The sequence below is a fragment of the Hibiscus syriacus genome, unplaced genomic scaffold (genome assembly GCF_006381635.1).
Source record: "Hibiscus syriacus cultivar Baekdansim isolate YM2019G1 unplaced genomic scaffold, ASM638163v2 tig00112344_pilon, whole genome shotgun sequence".
Classification (NCBI taxonomy): Eukaryota; Viridiplantae; Streptophyta; class Magnoliopsida; order Malvales; family Malvaceae; genus Hibiscus; species Hibiscus syriacus.
In genome coordinates, this window is record NW_024063307.1 from 2,091,125 (window position 1) to 2,114,727 (window position 23,603).

At 35.1% G+C, this 23,603-nt stretch overlaps 1 pseudogene; it reads right to left on the minus strand.

Moving 5' to 3' along the window:
- Positions 1 to 989: 989 nt before the first annotated feature.
- On the minus strand, positions 990 to 23,121 carry LOC120178251 (annotated as a pseudogene).
- Between the last annotated feature and the right edge of the window lie 482 nt (positions 23,122 to 23,603).

Genomic DNA, 23,603 nt, shown 5'->3' on the forward strand with positions numbered 1-23,603 from the left:
TTTAATAAAAAAAATTAAAACGTTACATGATAAAAATATTAAAAAAGAGAATAGGGGCCTAAGTGATTTTTTTTGGATAATTCAAATTTTATTACCCAATGTCAAAATAGATACAACCAATCAAGAGAAACAATCAAAAAAGAAACAGCCTATACAAAAGAGATTGGTTAGACAATACCCCAAGCATTACAAAGCTTTAGATTAGTACTATCTAGTCTATTTATGTTAGTTCCCCTAAGTCTAATTCCAACAACATCTTTGACATCTTTGAGCAAACATTCAACCGTTCTATGACGTCCTAAGAAGACTCTCTGATTTCTTTCCTGCCATAGAAAGTAGATGCAAGTAGTCCATGAAATTTTCAAAATGGTGTTAAGGAGAGATTTCCCTTTCCATGAAGAAGAAGCACTTGAAACCATATCATCCTATGACGTGATTGATGGCTTCATCCCATTAAGGATCAAAACATATTTCCAGAGGTCTGCTGCCAAAGGACAATGCAAGAAAAGATGGTCCCTTGTTTCTTGGTTAAAATTGCAGTTTACACAGTGAACTTCTGAGCAAATTCCCATTTTAAAAAGCTGATCTCTAGTAGACAGCCTGTTGAGAAGAGTCATCCAAGCTATTAAACTATACTTAGGGATATGCAATGGAAACCAAATTAATTTATGCCAATTGACCTTCTGCAATTTGATTCGAATCATGTCCCAAATTTCCTTCAATTGCATAGGAACAGTTGAGGTAATGGGAGATGCTTCAGATCGCAATTTCAGAATTCGTTTAATAGTCCAACTAACGTTTGCACCAGCTTGGAATTGCCAGAAGTGAATTTATGTTACGGTTGGAGTGTTAATTTTGTCATTATACCAAAAAAACCTCAAGAAAAATGTTGGTTGCACAAGTAAACCCAACAATACAAATTTCATCCCTGACAACCCAGCAGCTAGCAAGCAAGAGGAGACCAAAAAAAAATAATAATAATAATAAAGCTAATTGTTTTCATTATTAAGCTTGGTTACAAGGCAGTTCTCTATCAGTTGATCGCAAAGTTCAAGTGTGGTTTCCATGTTCCCTTCTTCATAGTTTATATCAACAAAAATACTATATATCTCTTTATCTTCAGCCAAGCCTTTGCTTCTCATCTCATCGAAAATTTCCCTCGCCTCTCTCAACTTTTTCCTCTTAATAAAACCCTTTATCAGAACATTGTACGAGCTCGCCGTAAGATCGTATACCTTATCGATCATTTCTCTGCGTAAGAACCATGCCTCTTTCATATTCCTCGCTTTACAATGCCCCCGTATCAAAATGTTATAGGAGTTGGCATCAGGTATCACTCCTTGCGCGCACATGCCTTTCCACAATGCAGCCGTGGCGCGCATATCCTTCCGCATAAAGTACTGCTTCATGAGACAATTATACGTGGTCGCATTCGGCATTATACCTTTTTCCAACATCCATTGCAGTAACTTCTCGCCATCTTCAAGCAGTCCAGACATGCAAAATGCGTTGAATGTAATGAGCGTGGGTTGAATTCCTCTATGCAACAACTTCCTCAGAAGTTCATGAGCCTTATCTATCTCCCGTCTTACAGTAAGCATCCATAAGAGTGGTGTACGTAATAACATCGGGATGAAGCCCTGCGAACTAAATATCTTTCATCAGTTTAATAGCTTGTGCGATGTTTCCAAATTTACAGAGCCCACTAGAGAGTTGTACGTAAAGATGTTCGGTTGAAGGCCCCTTCCACACATTTCGTGAATAAGCTCATTCGCGGTTGTTGAAAGTATTGTTAAAAATGTTTTCAAGTTTGGCAATCAACTTTGAAAATTTGGTTTTTAAAGTTTGGTAAATGTTTTTTTGAAAATAGTTTTCAAAGTTTGGTAAATATTTCTTTGAAAAATAGTTTTTCAAAGTTTGGTAGATGTTTGTTGAAAAATGATAATGAGATAATCACAATTAATCCCTAGGCTTTAGGGTATTTACAAGATTAAGTCATTAAGTTTCAACTATAAATACCCTAACTCATTTAGCTTCAAAACCATACTATAAATACCCTAACTCATTTAGCTTCAAAACCATCCCAAATCATTTCTCTCCCAATACTAGAGAGTTTCTTGTGAGTAGTGAGTGTTTTGTAAACACTTGTAAATTTTATCTCTTAGTAAAAGATCTGCAGCAGTCCGGAGACGTAAGCACAATTGGCTTAACTCTGTTATCAATTTTCGGGTATTATTTTTTCCGCTTTTATTTCGCATTCTCACTAATCTGGTTATAGGAAAATTACTTGTACTCGGTTTATTTCCTAACAACTGGCATCAGAGCTTTTGGTTGTGAATTTTGTCAATTTTTTGCGAGGTTACTATTTATTACTATTCATGTGAATAGTAAAAATTTTGTCGGCGATACGAATTTATCGACGGAGGTGTTCTAATACACGGTGGTTCGCAAGAATTGTCAGAAAAGATCCAAACGAAGCCAAATTTGAGTGGGAGCGATAGCTGCAGATGAAGGGAAGGTGAAAATTGAAAAGTTCGATGGTGCGGACTTTGGTTTTTGGAAGATGCAGATTGAAGATTTTCTGTACCAGAAAAATCTATATCAACCCCTCTCAGGAAAACAACCAAAGGGCATAAAGAATGAAGACTGAGCTCTTCTCGACAGACAAGCCCTCGGAGTTATCCGACTGACGTTGTCCCGAAATGTTGCTTTCAACATAGCAAAGGAAAAAACCACGGCGGGTCTTATGACGGCTCTCTCCAGTATGTATGAGAAGCCATCGGCCTCAAACAAAGTTCATTTGATGAGGTGATTATTCAGTTTGCGGATGGTGGAAGGGGCATAAGTGGCTCAATACCTAAATGAGCTCAACACAATCATAACCCAACTGAGTTCCGTGGAAATTGAATTTGATGATGAAATTCGAGCTTTAATTCTCTTATCATCTCTACCAGACAGTTGGAATGCTACTGTTACAGCAGTCAGCAGCTCATCAGGAAATAGTAAATTAAAATTCAACGATGTTCAGGATCTGGTATTGAGTGAAGAAATTCGACGAAGAGAATCGGGTGAAGCATCAACCTCCTCAGCCTTGTACACGGAGTCTAGAGGGAGAACTTTAGAAAGAAATTCAAACCAAGGCAGATCGAAATCCAGAACGGGAAAGAAAGATTTTACCTGTTATAACTGCAGCAAGAAGGGTCATTTTAAAAGAGATTGTCGAGCACCGAAGAAAAATACCGGCGCACAGGATTCTGCCAACGTGATAGAGGAGACAGGTGATGTCATGATTCTAAGCGTCAACAGTCCGATTGAATCATGGATCTTAGATTCAGGGGAATCTTTCCACTCCACCCAATGCCGAGAAATCATGGAGAACTATGTCAGTGGTGATTTTGGGAAGGTTCATCTAGCCGATGATGAAACCTTGAAGATCGTCGAAAAAAGAGACATCCGATTAAAGTTGCCAAACCATACCACCTAGACGCTGAAAGGAGTGAGACATATTCTTGCCTCAAAAGAAATTTGATTTCTGTAGGACAGCTTGATGGTAAAGGATTTAGCACAACCTTTTCAGGCTGTGAATGGAAGATTACTAAAGGAGCACTCGTCATTGCTCGTGGTAAGAAAACTGGTACTCTCTATATAACCTCAAATTTAGAGAATATCATTACAGTAGCAGATGCTGATGGAAAATCAAACCTATGGCACCAAAGGCTTGGCCATATAAGCGAGAAAGGGACGAAGACACTTTTGTCAAAGGGGAAGTTGCCGGATCTAAAGAATGTAGATGTCGGACTATGCGAGGATTGTATCTTTGGCAAACAAAAGAAAGTCAGCTTTGCAAAGATTGGTAAGACACCCAAGGCTGAAAAGTTAGAGTTGGTTCATACTGATGTATGGGGACCATCTCCAGTTCCATCTCTTGCAGGCTCATTATATTATGTCACCTTCATCGATGATTCTACAAGGAATGTGTGGGTTTATTTTCTGAAGAAGAAATCAGAAGTCTTTGATACCTTCAGAAAATGGAAGGCCATGGTGGAAAATGAGACTGGTTTAAAAGTCAAGCGGTTGAGGTCTGGCAATGGAGGAGAGTACAGAAATCGTAGATTCAGAGATTTCTGCGCAAACAATGGGATCAAGATGGAGACAACAGTTCTCATGACACCGTAGCAGAATAGCGTAGCAGAGCGCATGAACAAAACTCTAAATGAACGTGCCAGAAGTATGAGGATTCATGCCGGATTGCCCAAATTTCTATGGGCTGAAGCTATCAACACTGCAGCTTACTTTATCAACCGTGGGCCCTCGGTTCCTTTAGATGGCAGAATACCAGATGAAGTTTGGAGCAAGAAAGAAATAAACCTTTCACACTTAAGAGTGTTTGGTTGTATTTCTTATATACACATAAACTTTGCTGAAAGAAGTAAACTTGATGCCAAGTCCAACAAATGTGTCTTTTTTGGTTATGGAGGTGATGAGTTTGGTTACCAGTTTTGGGACTACGAAAATCGAAAGATTATCAGAAGCAGAGATGTCATTTTCAATGAGAATATGATGTACAAAGACATGTCAACTGTAGAATCAAGTAGCTCCAATACCGAAGCTGAAACAAAGGAATTTGCTGAGTTCGAGGAGATTTCTAGAAATGATGTTCAGATCAATCCTGAAGCAGTTCAAGAAGAACCAGGCACACTAGAATTGAGACGCTCTTCCAGAATTCCTAAACCAACCCAACGGTATTCTCCTTCTTTGCACTACTTATTGTTGACTGACAATGGTGAACCAGAGTGCTATGATGAAGCAATGCAAGTGGAGGATTCAGTCAAGTGGGAGTCTTCCATGATAGATGAGATGGACTCGCTTATGTCAAATCAGACGTGTGAATTAGCTGAATTACCTCCAGGCAAGAAAGCGCTCCACAACAAGTGGATTTATAAGATCAAGGAAGAGCACGATGGGAGCAAACGCTACAAAGCGAGATTGGTTGTCAAAGGTTTTCAACAAAAAGAAGGTATTGACTAAAATGAAAATTTCTCTCCAGTCGTGAAGTTGTCTACAATCAGTCTGGTATTGAAAATTGTAGCTGCAGAGAATTTACATCTTGAGCAGTTAGATGTAAAGACAATTTTCCTTCATGGTGATTTGGAGGAAGAAATCAATATGATGCAGCCAGAAGGCTTCAAAGAGGTAGGCAAGAAAAACCTAGTATGCAGGTTGAAGAAGAGCTTGTATGGTTTAAAACATGCTCCTAGATAGTGGTACAAGAAGTTCGATAGCTTTATGAGTAGCAGTGGTTTTACCAGATGCCAAGCAGATCATTGTTGCTACATCAAGAGGTTCGACAATAGCTTCATTATTTTATTGTTGTACATTGATGACATGCTCGTTGCAGGCTCAGACATGCAAAAGATTATAAACTTGAAGTAAAAATTGTCGAAGCAGTTTGCTATGAAGGATATGGGCGCTGCAAAAAAGATTCTTGGGATGAGGATTAAGAGAGACACAAAGTTGAGGACTTTGATGTTATCACAGGCTGAGTACATCAACAAAGTACTCTCCAGGTTTAACATGCAAGATGCTAAACTAGTAAGTACACCTTTAGGTGTTCATTTTAGACTCTCCAAAGAACAGTCACCAAAGACGGAGGAAGAACGTGCACACATGGTGAAGGTGCCTTATGCCTCAGCAATTGGAAGTCTAATGTATGCCATGGTTTGTACCAGACCATATATTGCTCATGCAGTGGGAGCTGTTAGCAGGTACGTGAATAATCCAGACAAGGTACATGAATAATCCAGGCAAGGTACACTGGGAAGCAGTCAAATGGATCCTCAGATATCTGCGCGGTACTATAAACAAAGCACTTTGTTTCAAAGGTGGAGATACGATACTGACAGACTATGTAGATGCTGACTTAGCTGGAAATATTGACATCAGAAGGAGCACTACAGGGTATGTCTATACTCTAGGAGGTACTGCAGTGAGTTGGGTTTCTCAACTACAGAAGATAGTTGCTCTCTCCACAACTGAAGCAGAATATGTCGCTGTTACGGAAGCCAGTAAGGAGATAGTTTGGCTCCAAAGTTTCTTAGAAGAGTTAGGCAAGAAACAAGAAAACAATGTCTTGTATTGTGACAGTCAAAGTGCTATCCATCTAGCAAAGAATCCGTCTTTTCATTCCAGAACGAAGCACATACAATTGCGATATCATTTTATCCGGTCTCTTCTGGAAGATGAGATTTTGAAACTTGAAAAGATTAATGGAGCTCAAAATCCGGCAGACATGTTGACAAAGACGGTAACCACGGACAAACTGAGTTGTGTTCAACTTCAGTTGGAATGCTAGACTAACAAGACCAGAAATGTTGTTGCATTGATCGAGGTGTGAAGACAGATTAAAATCAGTCTTCAAGTGGGAGATTGTTGAAATTATTGTTAAAAATGGTTTTCAAGTTTGGCAACCAACTTTGAAAAATTGGTTTTCAAAGTTTGGTAAATGTTTCTTTGAAAATAATTTTCAAAGTTTGGTAAATGTTTCTTTAAAAAATAGTTTTTCAAAGTTTCGTAGATGTTTGTTGAAAAATGATAATGGGATAATCACAATTAATCCCTAGGCTTTAGGGTATTTACAAGATTAAGTCCTTAAGTTTCAACTATAAATACCATAGCTCATTTAGCTTCAAAACCATCCCAAATCTCAAATCATTTCTCTCTCAATTCTAGAGAGTTTCTTGTGAGTAGTGAGTATTTTGTAAACACTTGTAAATTTTCTCTCTTAGTAAAAGATCTACAGCAGTCCGGAGACGTAAGCACAATTGGCTGAACTCCGTTATCAATTTTCGGGTATTATTTTTTCCGCTTTTATTGCGCATTCTCACTAATCTAGTTATAGGGAAATTACTCGTTACTTGTTTATTTCCCAACAGCGGTATCTACCTCCCCACATTTACAAAGGCCATCGGCAAGTGCAGTGTAAGTGACAACATTTGGTATAAGCCCCATCTTCACCATCTGATTGTGGAGGGCGAAGGCCTCTTTCATTTCGCCTGCCTTGCAATAACCGTCAATAAGTGCTGTGTATGTAACTTCATCGGGTTCCAACCCTGTACCAAGCATTTCTTTAAACACAGGACGAGCTTGTCATCTTTCCGGCTAGACAAAGTCCGCAGATGATAGACGTATAAGTTAATAAATCAGGGAAAATATTTCGACTCTTCATCTCATTTAACAACCTATACGCGAAAGCAATATTCCCTAGCTTACAGAAACCATCTATAAGAGCTGTATATACTACATTATCAGGGAGTATTCCCTGCTTCAACATCTCTCTCAAAATTTTCTCTGCTTCGGATACCTTACCGGTCTTACACAGAAGATAAATTATGCTGCTATAGGTGTAAGGGTGAGGAGTTAATCCTTTAGTTTGCATTTCGTCAATGAGCCGTAACACCATTTGCAGCTTACCTGCATGACAATATCCATTAATTATGGTGCTATATGTTACAACATCAGGAATACAGCCCCTCAACTCCATCTGCAAGAGTAAACGGTGAGCTTCTTTTATTTTCCCTAATTGACAGAGCGAGTGAATGATAATGTTGTACGATTCTGTATTCCAACAAACGCCACCGTCAGGAAGTTTAACGAAAACCTTTACTGCCCTCCAAAGGGTGGTTCTGCGGTGTGACGCCTAAAAAACGGTTAATATACGGCGTGACCGGTTAAACAAGTGACCGGTTAAAATTTAGACCGGTTATGTTATATTATTTAACCGGAAATGTTATAAAGTACAATAACATACTAGGTAACGCTTATATAATGTAATAGGTATCGCTTATATTGACCTATTTTATAAGTAAACCGATATATTTATACCGATAGCATTGCAAATTTACCTATTACATTATAATATATTGAAAGTGTCTATACTTTTTTATAAAAAAGATCGATACTTTTTTTAAAGTTATGTAATTTATGTTTCAATTTTTTAATAGTGTTTCATGTTTTCCACCTATAATATTAATTTAATAATTTCATTTGCAAAAAAAATTATTTGATTGTTTTGATATTTTATAAAATATTATTTAGTATTTAAATTTAATAATATTAACCAAAGATAATAATAAATATGTAATATATATGTTTATTGTTTTTAATTTAATAATAATACCGTAACGTAAAAAATAAATCATTAGACGCCTATAATTACTAAATTAATATCTTAAAACTCACTCAAAAGATAACCTTAAATGAATGTTTTCCACAGTGAAAAAAGTATGGACACTTTTATAAAAAGGATAGATACTTTATAATATAAGCACTACATATTACATTATATAAACGCTACCTATTATATTATATTAACACTACCTATTACATCATATTTTTACATATTATATTGAAAGTGTCTATACTTTTTATAAAAAGGATCGATACTTTTTTTAAAGTTATGTAATTTATGTTTCAATTTTTTTTAATAGTGTTTCAAGTTTTCCACCTACAATATTAATTTAATAATTTCATTTGCACAAAAAATTATTTGATTGTTTTGATATTTTATAAAATATTATTTAGTATTTAAATTTAACAATATTAACCAAAGATAATAATAAATTTGTAATATATATGTTTATTGTTTTTAATTTAATAATAATATATACCGTAACGTAAAAAATAAATCATTAGACGCCTATAATTACTAAATTAATATCTTAAAACTCACTCAAAAGATAACCTTAAATGAATATTTTCCACAGTGAAAAAAATATGGACACTTTTATAAAAAGGATAGATACTTTACAATATAAGCACTACCTATTACATTATATAAACGCTACCTATTACATTATATAAGCGCTACCTATTACATCATATTTTTACCTATTATATTGAAAGTGTCTATACTTTTTATAAAAAGGATCGATACTTTTTTTAAAGTTATGTAATTTATGTTTCAATTTTTTTTAATAGTGTTTCATGTTTTCCACCTACAATATTAATTTAATAATTTCATTTGCAAAAAAAATTATTTGATTGTTTTGATATTTTATAAAATATTATTTAGTATTTAAATTTAACAATATTAACCAAAGATAATAATAAATATGTAATATATATGTTTATTGTTTTTAATTTAATAATAATATATACCGTAACGTAAAAAATAAATCATTAGACGCCTATAATTACTAAATTAATATCTTAAAACTCACTCAAAAGATAACCTTAAATGAATGTTTTCCACAGTGAAAAAAGTATGGACACTTTTATAAAAAAGATAGATACTTTACAATATAAGTACTACCTATTACATTATATAAACGCTGCCTATTACATTATATAAGCGCTACCTATTACATCATATTTTTACCTATTATATTGAAAGTGTCTATACTTTTTATAAAAAGGATCGATACTTTTTTTAAAGTTATGTAATTTATGTTTCAATTTTTTTTAATAGTGTTTCATGTTTTCCACCTACAATATTAATTTAATAATTTCATTTGCACAAAAAATTATTTGATTGTTTTGATATTTTATAAAATATTATTTAGTATTTAAATTTAACAATATTAACCAAAGATAATAATAAATATGTAATATATATGTTTATTGTTTTTAATTTAATAATAATATATACCGTAACGTAAAAAATAAATCATTAGACGCCTATAATTACTAAATTAATATCTTAAAACTCACTCAAAAGATGTACATACCTAAATATGTAGTTATTGTACATACATAAATTTAATGATAATATATACTTGTAGTTATTGTACATACCTAAATATGTACTGCGAATTTAATGTTGTACCCACCCTTTAACTACCACTACCACATCCTATTGAAAGCAGCACGACTGAAACGTGTTCAAAATGAACCTTTGCTTACATCTCCATCAACTCTTGGACCACTGAACTTGCACAACAAAATTTTTGCCATGGATAATACTGATGTAGACAATGTTAAGCCAACCGAGGAATGCCATGAAGTACATAATGTTGATGAATCTGACAGATTGGTTGGTCAGCTCTTCTGTTCACGTGATCAAGCTCGGTACTTTTACAAGGGATTCGTACGGGAACATGGGTTTAGTGCACGTAAGGGAACAACACGGCTTGACGTGGAAGGGAATGTGAAGACACAAGTTTTTTGTTGTTCCAAAGAAGGGTTTTGAGTATCAAAAGTCAATACTGTTGATCGTCAACGTGCTCATACGCCAGTCACAAGAACAAGATGTAAGGCTAGAGTCGTAGTTACAACAACAAATACAAACGATCAGTGGGTTATAAGTAAGTCTGATCAGAAACATAATCATGCATTGTGCACACCTGCTATGAAACCATTTATGCGTTCTAATAGAGCTTTAAGTAAGGCTGATATCGATGAGGCAACAACATTGAAAGAGGTCGGTGTTGGCACGTCACAAGTAATGAACTATTTAACGCAGCAGGCAGGGGGCTATCATAATGTTGGATTTACACATAAAGACCTCTACAATGCACTTCAAAGAGGTAAAGCAAAGGAAATCGTCGATGGGGATGTGAATGCGCTTATTGCCTACTTTGATTATAAGAAACATGATGATCCCGGGTTTTTTATGACATACTCGGTAGACGAATCGGGGGCATTGTATAATCTTATTTGGTTGGATTCTATATCGAGATCGGATTACACATGCTTCGGTGATGTAATTGCGTTCGACACAACGTACAAAGATAATTTGTATGGTCGACCAATTATGCCTATTGTTGGTGTCAATCATCACCATAACACAATTGTGTTTGCCACTGCCATAATCGCTGACGAGACGTCTCAATCTTTTGAGTGGGTGCTACAGAATTTTTTAGAAGCCATGATGAATAAATCACCTATTTCCGTTGTAACCGATGGGGATAGGGCAATGCAGAGGGCTATCAAATCTGTTATCCCTTATGCTAAGCACAGATTATGTTCTTGGCATCTTTCTCGCAATGCACAAGCTAACATTGGTGACCCAAAGATTACAACAGCATTCTCAAAATGCATGGCTTCCTGGTGGACAACCAAGGAATTTGATATTCAATGGCGTTCGGTTGTTTCAAAATTCAACGTCCAAAAGCATCCATGGGTGATTGAGAAGGGAAATATACGACACTTATGGGCACAAGCATATCTAACCGGTCATTTCTTTGCCAATATTCGCTCAACACAAAGGTACGAGTCTATGAATGCTTCACTAGCTATTGCACTGAAACACAAGAAGACATATTTAGATGTTGTTCGTGCAATTGAAGATGGAATTAGTAGAATGCGTATGAACGAGTTGAAAGCGGATTACTTAAGTTCCCATACGAAGCCCTTCCAGATCACAAAACTGGTCGACCTTGAAAGCCATGCCGCTGCGATTTTTACCCGCGAATCTTTTCGTGTGTTCCAAGATGAACTTATACGGGAGACATTGTACCGGATTGAGGCAGAGATTAAGTCCTTATCAGATGAATGTCAACATTATATTTTGTCAAAGTACGCAGAAAAAAATAGGAAATTTGAAATTAGTTTTGATTCTCGTACGAAAACTCTAATTTGCTCCTGCAAAAAATTCGAGACCGTTAGACTTCCGTGTCGCCATCAACTTCACATTTTGAAGCAATTGGACTACACATATTTGCCCGGGACTTTGATTCAAAGTAGGTGGACTAATGATGCGAAGGCTTTTGCACCCAGCTATGTTGATTTGAATGTGTCTCCAGAAGTGATGCAAATGGCAAGGTTCGCTGCTCTACGTTCAACGTCAAGTAGGTTATGCTACATTGCATCAAAGACAGACGAGTCTTTCAAAACCGCAAGAGATGAGATGAAAAAACTAATAGAAGAATTAGAAAACTCGTTTGGTTTGAATGATTCAGTCAACCAGAGCATTGTAGTAAACAATGTTCGTGACCCTCAACGAAAACATCGCAAGCGAAAAGAAGTGCTGAAGAACAAGGTCGAGAAGAAAATTAGGCGATGTGGGTACTGCAACGGTGAGGGACATAACAAACTAACATGTCCTCAAGTCAAGCTCAGTTTGAGTACAAGCACACAGCCTACATCAACTGATTTTTTCGAAGACGGAATGGAATGACAACGATCTTCATATATCGTAAATATCAACATGACTCCTATTGTATGTACATATAAATATTTTGAATGAAGGAAGAAAAACCGCGTTACTTAAAATTACCGACACAATATTAAAACGTGTCGATATAGGTTGTAAGACCTATTCGCTCATAAAACCGGTATATTTATACCGGTTATATTACAAAATTATCTATTACATTATAATTCTAGGTTCCGATTTGTAAATGTCGACACTTTTTGACAATGTATCGACACATTTTTCTTCCAATCTGGACATAAAGTACCGACACAATATTAGAAAGTGTCGATATAGGTTGTAGACCTATTCGCTCATAAAACCGGTATATTTATACCGGTTATATTACAAAATTATCTATTACATTATAAATCTGGGTTCCGATGTGTAAATGTCGACACTTTTTTAAATGGTATCGACACATTTTTCTTCCAATCTGGACATAAAGTTCCGACACAATATTAAAAAGTGTCGATATAGGTTGTAGACCTATTCGCTCATAAAACCGGTATATTTATACCGGTTATATTACAAAATTATCTATTACATTATAAATCTGGGTTCCGATGTGTAAATGTCGACACTTTTTTAAATGGTATCGACACATTTTTCTTCCAATCTGGACATAAAGTTCCGACACAATATTAAAAAGTGTCGATATAGGTTGTAGACCTATTCGCTCATAAAACCGGTATATTTATACCGGTTATATTACAAAATTATCTATTACATTATAATTCTGGGTTCGATGTTTTTTCAATCGACACTTTTTTAAATGGTATCGACACATTTTTCTTCCATTCTGGACATAAAGTACAGACACAATATTAAAAAGTGTGAAAACTTTGTTGTGGATATCATCGAAAACAATGCTATAGTCATGTGTTTCGATATATTTGCAAGCAGATGTAAAATACATTAGTATTGATATTTCAATAATCCTCAAATGTATATGTACACATAGAAGCAAATATGGAATAATTAATGAAAATATACACACAATATAATCACACCAAAATATAAATACACAAGAATGTTCAAATAATGTACCGACAAACAAAATTAATCCGATGAAAAAGGGTTATTTCTAACGAAGTCCGGAACATTAGAGGCCTTCAACAAATTTTCCAAATACTCTCGTATGTTTCCGCCTTTTTCTGAGGACATACATAAATAATTTCAATTATCAAACTAATGAGGTGTAATTTTACTAACAATAAACTAAATTCGCATAAGCATGAATAAATTTATGTCATACCTAGAGCATTGTCGTTTGAATGGGAAGCAGCGTTAAAGGTATGTGGACATATGTAATTGTATTTCTATATAAACACATAAGTTGTTAAAATAATCAATGTCTGAACACCTGTTCAACTGGAAAAACATATTGCATAAATGCAACTTACCGGATTATAAATCATTTTTTCCGCTGAATCATCGACCAAAAGTGTATTTAGCTCGTTAAAATCTGGACACACGTTCCAAACATCATTGAGATCTTTACAGTAGGTAACAGAATCGTATGTTTTGCATTTTTTTTGATCCTGTTCACAAACAGTCGAACATAAATATGTAGGAATCATAGACAACGAAAAGTCAGCAAACTGTAATGACATTCATCTTACCCACACGAATAGAAAATGCTCAGAAAATATAGGTAGTTTCTCAAGTATACGGTCGACGTTATGCCTGAGATTGTAATCAAGTTTGAATGTTAACATTCAAATGTATATTAACGATTTTGACTACAGTAATTCAATTGTTCCAAAAATGTTCTAACCTCATCTTTGAAGACCAAAGGGCAACAACAAAATTATCGACACAAAATTGCATAAATTCAAATAATCCTCTTCCGAGGACAACATCTACAACATGAAGAAAATGTGATTAAAGTTCTACGCCTATATGTTAAAATAATGGATACAAAAGAATATAATTAAAACCTGCAGGCAGTCTTGGGATGTAGGCAAGGACACCATTGAGATCAAAAATTAAAAGTTTTCTTGAAGGCGGCGTTGCAGACACGATATACTTGTTTGGATCATCATCATCATCATCATCATCGTCAGCTTCATCGTCATCATCATCGCATCTTCATCGTCAGCTTCATCTTCATTGACCGCTTGGTTATCCACATCTGTTAAAAGAAAATAAAATACAGTTCAGAACGTGTAAATGTTTAGAAACATAAATAATGAATTACCTAACTCGTTTGATGTCGTTGACGTAATTCGTTACGCAACATGGAGACTTCATGTTGCAATGATGAAATATCGGATCGCATTCCACTCACAAGGGAATCAATATGCTCCCGAAAATTAACCATGTATTCCATCACGGTCTTAATTGTGACATCCTCTGCAACTGGAGCTTCTTCCATCATTGCGTCTCCACTTGGTTGCTCTTCTTCATGGCCAACGGGGTCCATTTCCTCCCTCTCTTGATCTAATTCGACCTCCTTGACACGCTTCCAACCGAGTTTTTCAACAAAATCATATCCCGCTTTTTTAATAAATACCATGTCAATCTTGCGGGTTAATCGAACAGGGGCGTCATGCGAAAAATCAACTTCCTTCTTCTTCAACAGATGGGTGATGACACATCCATAGGGTAGTGTAGTTGAAATTGTTGCTCCCTTTGTGACCATATATACAATTGTATTAAATATGAGTTTTGCAATGTTTGGAGCCGTTTTGGATTTATACTTTGCTATCCACCAATAATCGCTGTCTCGAAGCGTTGAATGTTTTCCCCCACTAGGCCGGATATATCATGTGAGCATTTTGTGAAACACTCTCGACTCTACATCGAGGTGAATTGGGCTATTTCTAGCAACCCGTTTAATTGTAGATCAATCTACACCATTTTCATCTGAATCCCCTTTATTCGCTACACCTAAACCCTCTGCAATAGTTTCTGGAGATATATATATATCCTTCCCCATGACATGTGTATTAATTCCTATTATATTAGTCTTATTAGGCTCGTGCTGTAAGGAAGCATTGTTGTAGAAGACTCTAACTAGGTTGGAATAATATCTTGGTTCTACACCAAGGAATTCAAGCCAACCCCAAGATGTAAATGTGGATTTAAAACTAAATGCATATTTATCATCAAACAAGAAACCCAGGTCAATGACACGTTCGGGACGAATCTTCCTTACTTTAAAACTCGTCTGCCATCTTTGTTTCTCCATATTGGATCTAAAGTTCAGAGTTTCGAAGGACATGATTTCCTCAGAAGAATCGTTTGTTACAGAAGGAGGCTGTGGTTGAGAAGAACTGGGTTGAGAAGAGCTTTGAGAAAGACTGCGCTTCTGACGCTGACGTTTTGGAGCCATTTTGGTTGGATGCTATTACAATGGAACACAAACACATTCAGGAAAAAAACTCCAATATAGAAATCAATCAAACCCATAAAATATCGATAAATTTACCTGAATATCTGATCGTCATTTATGATAACGCTAGAAGAAAGAGGAAGAGTTATCTTCTGCCTGCTTGCCTTTATGTTTAGAGTTTTTCGATTTAAAGTACTATATATAGTGAACGGTGGAAAAACACTTGATATTTAAATTAGTATCGACAAAACATTAAACAGTGTCGATACATATTATATACCAATTCTCTCATAAAACCGGTATACTTGTACCGGTTAGATTGAAAAATTACATATTACATTGTACTTTTGGTTTTCGATGTTTTTGGGATCGACACTTTATGGTTGCACCATGTTTTCCATTCATTCTGGACCAAAAATATCGACACAAACTAAAAAAGTGTCGACAAATTATTTAGACATATTCTCTCATAAAACCGGTATACTTGTACCGGTTAGATTGAAAAATTACATATTACATTATACTTTTGGTTTTCGATGTTTTTGGGATCGACACTTTTTATATATAGATCGACACTTTATGGTTGCACCCTGTTTTCCATTCATTCTAGACCAAAAATATCGACACAAACTAAAAAAGTGTCGACACATTATTTAGACATATTCTCTCATAAAACCGGTATACTTGTACCGGTTAGATTGAAAAATTACATATTACATTGTACTTTTGGTTTTTGATGTTTTTGGGATCGACACTTTCTATATATGGATCGACACTTTATGGTTGCACCATGTTTTCCATTCATTCTGGACCAAAAATATCGACACAAACTAAAAAAGTGTCGACAAATTATTTAGACATATTCTCTCATAAAACCGGTATACTTGTACCGGTTAGATTGAAAAATTACATATTACATTATACTTTTGGTTTTCGATGTTTTTGGGATCGACACTTTTTATATATGGATCGACACTTTATGGTTGCACCCTGTTTTCCATTCATTCTAGACCAAATATATCGACACAAACTAAAAAAGTGTCGACACATTATTTAGACATATTCTCTCATAAAACCGGTATACTTGTACCGGTTAGATTGAAAAATTACATATTACATATTACATTATACTTTTGGTTTTCGATGTTTTTGGGATCAACACTTTTTATATATGTATCGACACTTTATGGTTGCACCTGTTTTCCATTCATTCTGGACCAAAAATATCGACACAAACTAAAAAAGTGTCGACACATTATTTAGACATATTCTCTCATAAAACCGGTATACTTGTACCGGTTAGATTGAAAAATTACATATTACATTATACTTTTGGTTTTCGATGTTTTTGGGATCGACACTTTTTATATATAGATCGACACTTTATGGTTGCACCCTGTTTTCATTCATTCTGGACCAAAAATATCGACACAAACTAAAAAAGTGTCGACACATTATTTAGACATATTCTCTCATAAAACCGGTATACTTGTACCGGTTAGATTGAAAAATTACATATTACATTATACTTTTGGTTTTCGATGTTTTTGGGATCGACACTTTTTATATATGGATCGACACTTTATGGTTGCACCCTGTTTTCCATTCATTCTGGACCAAAAATATCGACACAAACTAAAAAAGTGTCGACACATTATTTAGACATATTCTCTCATAAAACCGGTATACTTGTACCAGTTAGATTGAAAAATTACATATTACATTATACTTTTGGTTTTCGATGTTTTTGGGATCGACACTTTTTATATATGGATCGACACTTTATGGTTGCACCTGTTTTCCATTCATTCTGGACCAAAAATATCGACACAAACTAAAAAAGTGTCGACATATTATTTAGACATATTCTCTCATAAAACCGGTATACTTGTACCGGTTAGATTGAAAAATTACATATTACATTATACTTTTGGTTTTCGATGTTTTTGGGATCGACACTTTTTATATATGGATTGACACTTTATGGTTGCATCCTGTTTTCCATTCATTCTGGACCAAAAATATCGACACAAACTAAAAAAGTGTCGACACATTATTTAGACATATTCTCTCATAAAATCGATATAGTTGTACCGGTTAGATTGAAAAATTACATATTACATTATACTTTTGGTTTTCGATGTTTTTGGGATCGACACTTTTTATATATGGATCGACACTTTATGGTTGCACCCTATTTTCCATTCATTCTGGACCAAAAATATCGACACAAACTCAAATAGTGTCGACACATTAGTTAGACATATTCTCTCATAAAACCGGTATACTTGTACCGGTTAGATTGAAAAATTACATATTACATTATACTTTTGGTTTTCGAAGTTTTTGGGATCGACATTTTTTATATATGGTTCGACACTTTATGGTTGCACCCTGTTGGCCATATTGTAAATTTGCCTTTTACTTTAAAGTATCAACATGACCCTTAATGTGTATAAGAAACATGTACAACAACATACTGCTAACTTTTCTCATCTCATTCATAATTATATTCACATACAAAATTATAAATCGTATACAAAATTATAAATCTTATACAAAATTAACCATACATTTACATCATTGCATCCTTTTGTTATTCTTATGTATCATGGCAGCTTTTGTTATCTCCTGTCTTCGTTCATTTTGATTGTGGCTTACGAGATCGTTTAATATTCACGATCGATCCCACTCTCCAACAACCTATATTCAAATTGTCAGAACGTTAAGTATTGTAAACTACAGCATTCAATCTACGACTTTTAACAATTTTACCACAAACGAATTTTTCTTTCCACTTACAAAATCACCAGTTGCCCCTGTAGAACCGATCGATTCCATCCACATCATCACATACATGCCGCAATCATGTCTGTTACAAAATTTGAAAACCACACATGTCAATTATGATGAATACTGCATAAATTAAGCTTTCTATTTGTGATAACATCTCATACCCATTCAATTTCTTATTCTTCTTATGCTCCACAAATTTGAAATTTTTCAAGGGATACTTTCCTAGAGATCCACAGGATTCAACCCAAATGCGTTTCTTATTATAAGAATCTAATATTTTAATCTGCATTAAAATAGAAGAAGTTATGATCCAAAAAAATTATGCATTATAATTTACATAATGTCCTTTCATACATACATACATACCAATCTCTTAGCATCCGTCACTCTCTGTTTAGCTGCTTCAGTTGTAAACATACTATCATATATTGTTGCAACACGATCTACCATATCCAACACCAACATATACCAATGTGAATTATGGTAGTTTATTGTGATCATGATCTGCAACAAATTTCACACCCAATTTGACAAAATTCAATATTCTATATCCGAAAACATCATTTGCAATTGGTATGGTGTCTTACCTTCTCACAGTCGGTGAATTTCACATAGTTATTCAGTATGGGACCCCAGAAGGTAGCAATACTCTCAACACTTTCTTTGATGTTGGCATCCAACGCATGCTGCTGCAATTACGCAACAAACATTATTAATTTACAGTCTATAACACTACTTATCTCCATTTATTAATTTAACTCACCGCTAAGTGGTATGGAAGGTAGCCAATCCTCCGGAGTGACTTCTGAGAATCGTAGCATACTATCCAGGCGAGCAAATCAATAACCTAACAAAATTAATTACACAATCAAAACATATTCAATAAGTTTTAACATTTTCTACTTTCTACTTACCACACCACCAACCCATTCCGTAGGCTTCAACGTTGCAACGTCGTATACACTAGCGAATTGATTTCCCATTGAGATTACAGAATATCTGTATGAATCATTAGGATTAATATGTTGTCATGAAATATTTAAATATAACTCACAAAGCAATATATTTCACTTACTCCGATTCTAACTCACTATTCCATAAATAATCACAAATTGCAGCTTCGATGTCATCAATTCCGCTTGGAATATCCGCTTTTTCAACCTACAATTTTGCATACAAATTTTTGTCACAACAACATAATAAAAATCAAATTAAGTTTTCTTTTATTCAACTTACCTTTTGCTTCTTCTTCTGGGGTGCAGGACATTCCGAATCCAAATCTGCTGCTATAACACTCTCCGGTGTATAAATGACATCGACTTCCTTCCTCCTCATTTCTTCCATCTCTTCTTCTTCCTCCTCCCTCTTTTCTTCTTCATATTTTTTCAGTTCATCGTATTTTTTTCTACATAGCTCTTCATCTATTTTATTTCACCCTTCAATTGATCTCCTTCATTCAAGTATTTATCAACCACCCCCTTCACCCCCGTAAGTTCACTCCTCAATTCCACAACCTCCTTCACCACTCCCTCAAATTTTTCACCCGTCACCATTTTAATATCACCCCTTAACACCCCAACTTCTTTCACCACTTCACCCCTCAACACCTCTACTTCTTTCACCACTCCATCTATTTTTCCTTCCACTACCCCCTTATGCCTCTCAAGTGTATCTTCGACTCTCTCAAGTTTCTCTTCGACTCTATCAAGTTTCTCTTCGACTCTTGATTGTCTTTGTATGATATCAAATTGGATTTTTTTTATATCAACCAATTCAGACATCAAAATGTCGAAGTTACTATATTTTCCCTCACCGTCGTCCCACTCACTGTCGTCCCCCAATACAACCATCCCTCCTTTCTTCTCCTCTGCCTCCACTGCCTCCTCTACATCCTTGCCAATAACCTTCAAAATTAAATTACAATATTAAGACATTGATTATATTCTTAATATTATTTAATTACATTTATTACCCTTTCTTGCTTCTTCGCTCTATCCAACTTCAACTTCACCATCACTCTAACCACCTCTTCCTTCCCCCATGCACGGATGCGTGCCACTCCGGTTCTTTCATAAGCCGGCACTGCCTCACAGCCCGACCAAAAATCGAACAGTGCAACCTGCATTTATAATAAAATTTATATTTTTATATAAAATTACAAAAAAGTTCTTCAACTCATTTACCTCTAAGATTGCTATGCACCCTTTGAGGTATCTCTGGCTGCCCTTTTTAAAGGTGATTATTGATTCAATCAATCTCGAATGGATATATTCAGCCCAATTGAATTCACCCTTCAAGCCTTCATCACAAATGAGCTTCATATGTTCCTTGTTCGTTGACGTATTACCCGTTGGACAAAGAAAGATACCGACAAGGTATAATAGAACTCTGGCCTTCAGCTCATCCCCAACGTAAGATCCACTTTTTATTTCCTCTTCAATTTCAACATATGTCACCTTATGCTTCAAACCATATTTGGAGGCAAGTGCTTTCCAGTCCTTACTCTTACAGACTTCTACAACACTTTTGCCTTCATTTTCTACCCCCAATACGGCTGCAGCACATGGGATCCTGAGAAGAAATGAAAAATCACCATACTTAGCAATACATTGTCTGACATCAAATTGCGCCATCAAGGATTGACACAATTCCCTCCGAATAGGTCGATCTCTTACTCCTACCAACGATCCAAAACCTATTTCTCCCAGCACATTCAACTGACCCTTCTCCTTAAGGTGTTTAATTAATAAATTCACCCTTTTAATGCTGCATCTTGTCGACACTTCCTACATTTTTTAACAATATATAATGTTATAGTTCTTATATATTTTGTATCAACGTATTTACAAGTTTAATGAATACCTTATTTTCATGTGATTTCCTTCGTTCTTTGTATTCTTTACTATCATTCCTTGACTGTGTGATGTAAGGTTCCTTTTCAGCATCACTCATTGAATTCCATTTGGACCTCACATCTTTTGTCACCTAATATTAAACATAAACGTTTCTTAATCAATACATTAACACTAAATACTACTCAATGTCAATTTCATTTTACATACCGAACCGCTCTGTGTGCCATCTTCCTTCATCCTTTTGCATTCGGCCATATTGTCAACATTTAAAATTTGTAATCAATTTAAAGTTTATCGATACTTTAATCCAATTACCATTTCAACAATAATAACAAAAAGACATTGATACTTACTAGAAGTACATATATTTGGTTGCTTTCGAGTCTCGGCCTCAATTTCAAAGTCATCTTCTCCACCAACAATTTTCCAACCCATTTACTCCATTTTTCCTTCATATATCAGTTTACGCAAATCAAATTATTTTGTTACATACACTTTATTCAATATACAAATATAGATAACTACTCTTGTGGTAAAACGGTTTTCTTCAAAAGAATTTGAATGGCCACACCAAAATGTGTCGGCACATTTATACAACCTATAATATCATTTTCTACCTATAATATTTAATAAAAGTATCGACATTTATATTTTTCCTTGAATATCACTTTCTACCTGCAATCGGTCACAAATGCTTCTTTACTCCAAAACCCCAAACAACACATAAAAACCCTATCGCGATTATTGTAATAATAAAAAATTAGGGTTTCGACAACATACTTTTCGATTCGACTGCAGCAACAAACAAACAAACTTCGCTTTAGAAACGCCTTCTGAAATACAGCAACAATTACGCTTCGATTTCAAAAACTCGTCCGTTCTATCTATTTTCAGAGGATATTTAGCTTATATTTTCATCGGATATGTTATTTATATTTAATCGATACAAATACAAAAGTGTCGATACTTTTATGTCAGGTGTCGATACTTTCGAAAGGATAATTACCTATTTCTTTGAAAGTGTCGATAATTTATTACACGTACTTACGAAAGTATCGACACTTTCAATATATCCGGTATCATTTTACCGGTTTTATCATTTTGATACCTGTTTTATCATATTTTTACATGTTATATCGTTGTGGATCGATATATTTTTTTAAAGTATCGACACATTATAGGCGCTAAAACTGCTTCTCTTTTAAATTCACAAAGTGTCGATCCTTATATAAAGTATCGACACTTTCAATATATCCGGTAACGTTTTACCGGTTTTATCATTTTCTTACCGGTTTTATCATATTTTTACCTGGTATATCGTTGTGGATCGATACATTTTTTAAAAGTATCGACACTTTATAGGACTTAAAACTGCTTCTCTTTTAAATTCACGAAGTGTCGATCCTTATATTAAAGTACCGACACTTTAAATGTATCCGGTAGCGCTTTACCGGTTTTATCATTTCAATACTGGTTTTGTCATAGTTTTACCTGTTATATCGTTTTGGATCAACACATTTTTAATTTGGATCGACACGAACCGACAAGTTAAGTTTGCCAGTTACACAATTTTTTAATATTTCTTCATGACTTAGACTTACTACATTATTATTAGACAACATTTCCGGTAGCGCTAAATCGAATTTGTTAAATATCTTTTAATGTATCCGGCAACGCCGTATATTAACCGTATATTAACCCGCCTTTCCTGAGACATTCCCCCCTCCAAAGCCCATCAAAACGGTCTTTTAATATACCGAGATATACATTTAAAGAATCAACAGAGATAATCAACCCATAATTCAACATTTTGTCGAAGAGCTTCCTCCCTTCATCAAGCAACGCGGCTTCAACAAGAACTTGAAAAAAAAATCGAACACGTTGGGATCTGAACCCCAGTCCTTGTAAGTGTAAATTAAACGCTCATGGAAGTAACTGAATGATAGACTAATATCCAAATCATGTTTTGACCAGAAGTCATGAATAAGTCGATGAGCCATTTTCAAATCTTTTGAGGCTACAGCAATTTGGACCACAATGCAACGGGCTTCAAGTGTCGGGTCCCTACGCATGCATGCCCCCTTAAAGAAATCCAAAACAAGACTGTAATCATCTTTAATGACCATCAGAACCCAAATCAAATGATCAGATCTAAATTTAGACTCATAAGGTTTTAAAACACGACCTCAGAATGGCGTAGTTTTATTGAATTTGAGATTTGATACACAAGTTCTGAGTCCTTGATGGCAGGTCTCTTTGGGAAATAATTGGGAAAAGGCCTGGTATTGGCAGAATTTGTCAAGTGGAGTATTTGGCCAAAATATCTTTTGAGATAAATAGACCAGAATTCAGAGCAAAAGTTTGGGGGTAGCAATGAGATAACCACCGGAGACAATGGCTCAGGGAGGAGACAGCAAACCTGTTCATCTTTGCAGGAAAAACCCATCATGAGAACTTTTGAGGATCCTTGTTCAACAAGACA